Genomic DNA, 9,938 nt, shown 5'->3' with positions numbered 1-9,938 from the left:
TGTTATTGCCTAGATAAATTTTGTAAAAGTATTGTAAACAACCACGAGCGAGTAGTGTTTGAGCTGCCACAGGAAAGTTAATTCTGGGGTTCTATGCAACAGTTGCAACAGATGGTTACAATGGGAGGAATGTAATGGCATGGGAATTGGCGAAGTAAATGGGTCTCTTCCATGGTGGTGCAGAGTATGTTCAAGGGATAGGAAAACAGCTGAACAGGAAGGGAAATTTAGAGCCCTTATGGCTGAACTGGATAGTACTAGGGAGGAAATCATGAGGTTAAGAGGGGAGAAGGATGAGGACAGGTGCGAAGTGGTAGCAAGGAACAGGGGCCACAGAAAGAGAAAAGTATCTGACATTTTCATCATTGGTACAAATAACAGATTTGCCTAGCTACCTCAGTTAACTAAAGGAGAAGCTCAAATAGATGTAAGTGTTGTCAGTATTTAATAGACTTTCACCAGGAAACCAACTATTTCAAAAAAAGTAGAAAGTTGGGGGAAAGTTCTGTCAGTAGGTAGCCGCCCTGGATGAGATGTGGGCCAGATCATGCAGGAAAAATTAGTTGACAGGTACCAGGTCCCAAGTCTTTTCAAGCTCAGTGCATGTCTTAGCCAGGTGATAGAGGATGTAGGATCATTGTGCAAGCAAAGCACGATCATTTTGTGAAAGTGGGTGGAGTGGGAAACAGTGTTGATAGGAATCAGGGCTAGAATATTGAGCGTGACCTGGTAAAAATAGCATCTGCCAAGAACTGTACAGATTTGTCTTGGTTCCTGCTTGCATGCAGTATGGTCGGCCGTAATTGAACAGCTTTGTCAGGAACATCAATATGGAGCTAGATCAGTTGCTTCAGGCAGCTACTTTATTAGGCATATGTTTTGTTCTGGTTTGATGGTATTGGTATGCGGGTCTTCACAAGACATGGCCTGCATCTCAGCAGGAAAGGGAAGGATAAAATGGCTCGTATGACAGCAAAATCTTTAATGGAGGGGGACACTGAATCTCATAGGAGTACCTACTTTTTAGGCTAAGATCAATATCCAGTGATTTAACATTGAATGAAATTAAGCTTAATGAGAAGCTCGGACAGGCAGCTGCCAGAGTTGTTAAAATATTACAAGATTCTCATAAAAGCACAGTGAAAAATAATGTGAGTATATTGCATAAGAATATCAGGGGATTAAAAAAAAGTAGATGAGCTTCTTGTTTGTCTAGAAGCTTTAGAGACTGCAGGTGGAACAGATGTACTATGCTTGTCTAAACATCATATAGTCACAGATATGGAAAAGGCAAATGTAGGTGGATATAGGCTTACAGCACATCTAAGTAGAGACATTATGGAGAGATGAGGAGTTGCCATATGTGTCAAAATTTATCATAGTTTGAAAACTTTAGAAACTAAAATGATTTGTGTATAGCAACATATACAAGCATGTATGTGTGTATGTGAGCTTAAATTAAATAATGGTACTTTTATAAATCCATCTATGTATACCTCCCCATTGGGAAATTTTCTGCTATTCTTGAAAAACTTGGATTCTTTGTTGTGTTATCAGTCAGACAAGGGAAGCAAATTATTGTTTGTGGAGATTTCATTGTAGGTTTTCTGAAAGAGTCTGATGGAAAATATGACCTTGAAGTGTTCCTTGGTTCTTTCAATTTGACATCAGTTATTGACTTTCCTACTAGGATGGTACAGGAAAGCAACACTAATATATAATATTTTTATTTACCAAGATAAATTTAATCGAATAAAAACTTTTCCTGTTAAGAATGGTCTGTTTGATCATGATACACAGCCAATTGCAGCATATGACATAGCTCTATACAGTAATCAAAAACAGTCCTCCAAAATAGTGCACTCAATTACCGATTTAACAACTGAAAATTTTAGGGAAAGCTTGCAACAGTTATACTGGGATGAGATATACAACGATCTTAATGATAATTTAAATTTAACTTATTTCATGATACCTTTGTGAGTATATTTGGAAAGAGTTTCCCTAAAAAAACAGTGAAGTTCACAGCTTACTAAAAAAATATATTGGAAATGGAAAAGGAATACATATATTACAACTAGAAGGAGTGATGATCCAGAAACAGTGAAACATTATAAAAACTACTGCTTTATGTTAACAAAAAATATTAAAAAGTCCAGATGTATGTGCATTATGTCTGACATTAGCACCTCTGATAATAAAATTAAAGCAATTTGGAATGTTGATAAAAGGGAAACAGGGCAATGGAGAGCACAGAAAGACTGTATTTCTATAAATTTAATAAAAAAGTTTGTTAAAAAAGTTAGAAGTAGAAATATTTTCAATAATCACTTTTTAAGTGTTGTAGAGAAAATAGGATCCAACTATTTAATAGAAAATGCTAGGCAGTATACAGAAGAGGCGATACCTATGCAATTTGATAAAATTGAAATTCAACCCACCTCTTCTAATGAAATTAGAAAAACAATAAATTTACACAAAAGTAAAAGCTCATATGGAATTGATGGCATTTTCAACAGAGCATTAAAAGCTTGTTCCCCACAGATAATTAGGATTCTCATCCACATATTTGGTAGTTCACTGAAAGAGGGCAGTATTCCAGATAGACTGAAATGTGCTGTTGTTAAACCATTGCATAAAAGGGGGACAGGTCTGATACTGACAACTACACCCAATCTCACATTTGACAGCTTTAGCCACAATTCTTGAAAAAATAATGTATTCAAGAGCAGCATCACATATTTGTAAAAATGAAGTACTAACAAAACGTCAGTTTGGTTTTCAGAAAGGCTTTTCAACAGAAAATGCTACATATGCTTTCACTGATCAAACATTAAATGCTCTGAATAACCGAACATCACCCATTAGGATATTTTGTGATCTCTTGAAGGGTTTTGACATTGTGAATCATGAAATTCTTCTAGATAAGTTGAAGTATAGTGGTATGAGTGGGACAGTGCACAAACGGTTTAATTCATATACAACTGGAAGAAAGCAGAAGGTTGAAATCAACAGTACAGATTGCAAAAATCAGCAGAGCCCTCTAACTGGGGAGGTACAAGAATTGTGTCCCACAGGGTTCAGCCGTGGGTCCCTTATTGTTCTTAATATAGATTAATGACTTGCGACTCTATACTCATTAAGATGCAAAGCTAGTTCTTTCTGCTGATGATACAAGTATAGTAATGACACCCAACAAACAAGAATCAGCTGGGGAAATTATAAATAACAAAGTTATAAATAACAAAATACTAAAAGGTGAACTTTGATGTCAGCACCTTTTAGTATTTGTTTACTAACAGCCGCTCACATGGTTGCAGATGACATGATGTTCGCTAAGTAAAAAACGGCAACAGAAAAAAGAGAACAGAAAATATGTCACAAACAGCACCAATAATTGCTTAGAACATGCTGTAACATACAGTAAATAAGGTAGTATGAAAGTATCCATAAAAAACTATACTTCAAAAGACGAATAGTAAAAGTGTAATAATGTTTTACTGTGTTTGTATAGCCATGCTATTTTCTGTATATTTTGGATTAAAAAAACCCACTGATGATGGTGATATTTGTCGCCGAAGCTAGTTTGAGATAATAAAGAAATAAACGAATAATAAGGTGTTTTGCACCAAGGCGGACTCAATCTCTGATATTACTGGAAATCGTTACGTTCGGCTACTTGAACACCATTTGCATCAAACAACGATGGAATTTTTATGGATGTCAGTGCTCCATGTTACCAAGCCACTATTGTTCGTGACTGTTTGAAGAACATTCTGGACCGTTCGAGCGAAAGATTTGGCCACTCAGGTAACCCGACATGATTCCCATCTAACATCTGTGAGACGTAACCCAGAGGTCAGTTCGTGCACAAAATCGAGCACTGGCAAACACTTTCGCAATTATGTACGGCTACATAGGCATAATGGATCAATATTTCTTCCAGCAACTTGCTAAGTACATGCCATGTAGAGCTGCTACACTAAGCCGGGCAAAAGGAGGCCCAACACGACATCTGGAAGTATCCCTTCTGTCATCTCCGTCCCTTGTACCGTGTAAGGTGCTGTTGCGCAATAAACGGAAGCTCTGGCTGAGAGAAATTCAATTCGCTCCCAACGAGTTTCCTAAACAACTGAAAAAGTAAATGAGAAAAGATCAGGGAGTGTGCTAGAGAATACAAATTAAAGCACCATGGGATACTTTGTAAAAATGTTTAAAAAGCGGCAGATACCTCATTTTCCTCAATATCAGAGGACATTGAGGATCATGATGTCATGGCAGCAAGCAGAAATGTTTATGTTACTTGTAGCGGTTTTCAGAATTGCTAAATAAGAAAATGTAAGCTGCCCAGTGAGCCTACTCTGTTTTCCTTTTTTTTTCGTTGATGCAGGTGATACAGTAAATATCGTCTAAGCTTTCAGTTGTTACAATAGAGAAATACATAGTAAAAAGTACACACTTCACTTGTTTAATTTGTAATTAGTTGCTGTTGTTGAGCCGGCCGCTATGGTTCAAAAATGGCTCTGAGCACTATGGTGGTCATAAGTCCCCTAGAACTTAGAACTACTTAAACCTAACTAACCTAAGGACAGCACACAACACCCAGCCATCACGAGGCAGAGAAAATCCCTGACCCCGCCGGGAATCGAACCCGGGAACCCGGGCGTGGGAAGCGAGAACCCGGCCGCTATGGCCTAGAGGTTCTAGGCGCTTCAGTTCGGAACCGCGCGACCGCTAATATCGCAGGTTCGAATCCTGTCTCGGGCATCGATGTGTGTGATGTCCTTAGGTTAGTTAGGTTTAAGTAGTTCTAAGTTCTAGGGGGACTGATGACCTCAGGTGTTAATTCTAAGTAGTTCTAAGTTCTAGGGGGACTGATGACCTCAGGTGTTAAGTCCCATAGTGCTCAGTGTCATTTGAACCATTTTGCTGTTGTTGTTTACAAATCTAATCTGCAGTGGACGAGCCCTGGTCCATTGAAATGTTTACTGGAAGATTTTTGGACTTAATTGGGACCTAGTGCATAATTTCTGCACCTGTTTTGCCTGACAAGCAACTCAATCGGAATACATTTATGATTCATATCATTGAACGTCAACGCGTTCGCTATGCAGGCAGAGTTCTGACGCCTCTCGAGCATAAATATTGCGCAATACTATTGTGCCTTTCCTGCCTTGCACTTTCGCACAATGTATTGACACAATATTATTGTATAATAAATATTGACCGTTTGAAGGTCCTGTAAGTCCCATCTGTAATCCCTAGAAGCCTGTAATAGTAATTTGAAACACCTTGTGTATAAATGATCCAGTGGGTTGCGTCGCAAGCTCCGTGAGGTTGTTCGCAGAGAACGCTGCTGCCTATAGCAAGACTGTAGCGATGGAAAGTGCTGCGGGGACTCGATGACTGGTGCCGTGACTGCGAAATAACTATTGAAGTAAGTAAATCTAACGTATTGCGTACGAATAGACGAATACATCGATTACTGTTCGATTAAGCCTGTAAGCGGACTGTAATATCGCTGTTCGCCTCAGACTCTACAACTGCCTTTCTCGTCAGCATCGGATGTGACTGTCGAAAGTCGCGTGTGAACTTTCGTCGTGGGCGCCAAGAGTACGTCGGACGCGCGACCTACAAAAAAGCCAACTGTTGCGTTGCCAAAAGCAGTTAAGATCTTCACCATAGAAATTTATGTTCTATATCAATGTTCATCAGCAATAGTATTTGTTAATTATGGCGAAAAACAAATTTTCCGCATTCGTGCGTCGTGTCGTCGACTTAACAATCAGTACCGTCCAGATGGTTACGGATTTTCTTTAACAAAACATCGTGGATTTGATCATGAATCAGTGAACATAGTAACTGAGAGAGACTTATGAGCTGCGTGTAATTAAAATTCACAAGTGGAGGTACTTTCGTCCCTATATCGTGTCGAGGTACACAGACAGTCGCATCGCGAAATGGACACGCGTATGTTGGTGAAAGTGATTGATAGCATCGTTACGGTGAACTAATGTCAATTACACGAGAAAAAAAACTTGTTTTTAAGTGTTGTGCATAAGCAGGACTAAAAAATTATCTGTTCATAAATGTTAACACTAATCATGTATACATATTCTTTAAAGTGACTCTTTCCATATACAGTTTCGATAAATAGAGTCGTTCAAGACGTTTATAGAAGATGTAACTAACTGCGCCAACTATCAAAATCAGAACAAAATATTCAAACACTGACTTTCAAATAATCCTGCTGCTAATAAATGAAGTGTGACTGAACAGCGCGACAACAGGTTGCAGCGCAATGCAAAACGACCACTGTGGTGGCAGTTCTAATCACAGCTTAACATCTATTGTATGACTAAAAAAGTGTATGAACAGACCAGCCCACATTAATGCGTTTTACTTAAAAAAATTTAAACAGATAACTGTGTTCCTCATCACGTGTATTCTTCCCTAAGTCGCAGGTAATTAAACAGTTACAGGATTAAATTAAGTTATTTGCTGCGTCAGACAAGCGCCGAGGGTGGTACCTGTGGTCTACGAACACCGTCAGTAAATCTTCCCATCAACGTACCGATATCATTAGTTGTGTGTCGGTTACCGCTATTTAGAAAACTGATAAAGGGTTTCCCCATCTCCCATATTTTAACCCCCCCCCCCCTCGCCCCCCTGCAGCAGCTTACACGCAATTACAAAAAAATATCCGGAATTAACAATGAAATACCGGAGAACGACTGCATGACTGACTAGAGCAACCTAAAATGGACTAGTCATATAAATCTACTGCTTGGAAAAGCAGATGGAAGACTGAGATTCACTGGAAGAAATCTAAGGAAAAGTAATTAATCCACGAAAGAAATGGCTCAGAAAACACCCGTTTGACTGATTCTTGAGTACTTCAAACACACACAGACACAAGAGACGCAGCTCGAAGAATTAGTCAAATGGGACGCAAATCGGTAGATGTACATGTACATACAATTTCAGGAAAATTGGATGATTCATTCGAGAGAAAGAGATTCACAAATTTACCAAGTCAATAACGCGTTGGTCCCCTTCTGACCTTTATGTGAGCAGTTATTCGGCTTGGCATTCATTGATAGAGTTGTCCGGTGTCCTCCTCAGGGATTTCTTGCCAGCTTCTGTCCAACTGGCGCGTTGGATAGTCAAAACCCCGAGATGGTTGGAGAGCCCTGCCCATAACGCTCCAAATGTTCTGAACTGAGGACAGCTGCCAAAGGTAGGGTTTGGCAAGCACTAAGACTCCTCGCGAACAGGCCATGAAGGCCCAAAGCTACCGACCGGCCGCCGTGTCATCGTCAGCCCACAGGCGTCACTGGATGCAGATATGGAGGAGCATGTGGTCAGCACACCGCTCTCCCGGCCGTATGTCAGTTTCCGAGACCGGAGCCGCTACTTCTCAATCAAGTCGCTCCTCAGTTTGCCTCACAAGGGCTGAGTGTACCCCGCTTGCCAACAGCGTTCGGCAGACCGGATGGTCACCCATTCAAGTGCTAGCCCAGCCCGACATCGGTTAACTTCGGTGATCTGATGGGAACCGGTGTTACCAATGCGGCAAGGCCGTTGGCAAGCACTAAGACAGGTAGTAAAACTTCTCGCCCTCTGTTGGCGGGCATTATCTTGCTGAAATGTAGGGTCAGCATGGTTTGCTATGTAAGGCAATAAAACGGGGCGTAAAATATAGTCGACGTACCGCTGTGATGTGAGGGGTCGCGAACAACAGCCAAAATGGTCAGGCTGGTGCCCAACCGCTGTCTGGGGCGTCTCCAGACACGTCTTCGGCCTGGAATCTCATTGACTGGAGTAGGACTTCAGTCATGTGCACCACTTTGAAACGAGACCCGCTGACCAGAGAAGCCTTGTCTGGAGACAGCTGTGGAATACTAACCTGACAGTCACCCACCGTATGACCTGACAACCAAGAGTGACGGTCTGGGATGCCACTCTTTCCACAGCATGAACCCCATAGTCGAAATCCGCGGCAGTACAGCGATAGTCTATGCCCCGTTTTGTTGCCCTTCATGCCAAGCCATCCTGAGCTTACATTTCAGCAAGATAATGCCCGTCCACACACGGCGAGAGTTTCTACTGCTTGTTTTCCTGTTTGCCAAATTCTACCTTGGCCAGCATGGTCGCCGACTTTCTCCGCAACCGAGAACTTTTGCAGCATTATGGGCAAAGTCCTCCAATCATTTCAGGGTTTTGACGATCAAACGCGCCAGTCGGACAGAATTTGGAACTATGTCCTTGAGGAGCACACCAAACGAGTCTATCAATCAATGCCAAGCCGAATACCTGCCTGCATAAGGACCAGAGATGAACAAACGCGTTATTGACTTGCTCAGGTTGTGAGGCTCTTTCTCTAGGATAAATCATCCACTTTTACTGAAAGTGTAATGGTTTGTATGTCTGTACATGTGCGTCACATCTCCCGATTTCCGTCCTATTCGGACACACCCTACGTCGCGTGTTGTTCTTGTTTTGTTTTAGAGTGTATTGCTCATGTCTGGGATGCTTAACAAATTGCATTAAGAGAAGAGATACAGAGATCCCACGACGAGTGATACGTTTTGTGACGTGTTCGTTCAATTACATCGAGAAAGTTACGGAGATGGTCCATTGAAGACGGTCTGCAGCTCGTGGCCTCGCTTCCCGACCACGGGGTCCCGGGGTCGATTCCCGGCAGGGTCAGGGATTTTCACCTGCCTAGAGATGACTGGGTGTTAGTGTTGTCCTCATCATTTCATCATCATCATGAAAGTGGCGAGATAGGGCTGAGCAACGGTTCGGAATTTGTACGGGCGCTGATAACCGCGCAGTTGAGCGCCCCGCAAACCAAACATCGTCATCATCATATTCACCGAAGGCGCTACAAGAGAGGCATTGTTCATATCGGTTTTGTGTTGATATTCCGAAAGCATATGATCGAGTAAGAGTTGGACAACATATTACGTCTTCCCACAGGAATCTTCCGAAACAATCACGACGAGAAAATAAGATAAATTAGAGCTCATTCGAAGGGTTACTTACGGTAAAACTTTCCAGACACCATTCGTGAATGGAATATGGAAGGCCGAAATCATCGTAGTGCCAGAGGCAACCTCCGCCATGCACCGCAAGGTGGTTTGTGGAGCAGAGACGCTGATGCAGAAGTGATGTACATATGGTTTCAGACAGCAACTCAATCTGCTGAAAATAATGAGAGTTCCAGGAGCTGCCATCAGTATTTGATCTGATAGCATCATTACACGTCACAGTGCAAGACAGGACAGTACACTGGTTTGCAAAACGTAAGGACGAAAGTAACTATTGCGTTACGTACCGCCGGCCCTGGGTGGCCAAGCGGTTCTAGGCGCTACAGTCTGGAACCGCGCGACCGCTACGGTCGCAGGTTAGAATCCTGCCTCGGGCATGGATGTGTGTGATGTCCTTAGGTTAGTTAGGTTTAAGTAGTTCTAAGTTCTAGGGGGACCGATGACCTCAGATGTTAATTAGATAAATTTTACATGCAATGTCTCAGTATTTGGACAAAGCTGTTTCTACCCCACTTTCCATTGTTGCCAGATGTATCCAAGATGGTGCTGATGACGTCCTCCAAGATGGTGGCATGTAGACTTGGCAATAGTGTATGACATTATCCAAGATGGCGACCATGACATCATTCAAGATGGCGGATTTTGGCGGGAAGTTTGAATTTTGGTGGGAAGATAGAGCAATTGGACTACCTCCGCTAAGTTAACCCCCTCCCATCCTCTCCCCAAGAAAATGGTGGCAAGTTAAATTCTATCAGGACAATGTCACCTCTACTAACCTAAGAAAATGGCAGGAAGATAGGTCAATTGCGCTACCTCCACCAACTTAAGTCATCTGACCACAACCTCTTCCTAGGGATTGGCAGGAAGTCTGAATTTTGGAGG

General features: G+C 41.9%; 1 pseudogene; it reads right to left on the bottom strand.

Annotated features, from left to right (window-relative positions):
• Positions 1 to 7,471: 7,471 nt before the first annotated feature.
• LOC126458822 (5S ribosomal RNA) lies at positions 7,472 to 7,589 on the bottom strand (annotated as a pseudogene).
• Between the last annotated feature and the right edge of the window lie 2,349 nt (positions 7,590 to 9,938).

The sequence above is a fragment of the Schistocerca serialis genome, chromosome 2, assembly GCF_023864345.2.
Source record: "Schistocerca serialis cubense isolate TAMUIC-IGC-003099 chromosome 2, iqSchSeri2.2, whole genome shotgun sequence".
Classification (NCBI taxonomy): domain Eukaryota; kingdom Metazoa; phylum Arthropoda; class Insecta; order Orthoptera; family Acrididae; genus Schistocerca; species Schistocerca serialis.
This window is presented reverse-complemented; position numbering and strand designations above follow the sequence as displayed.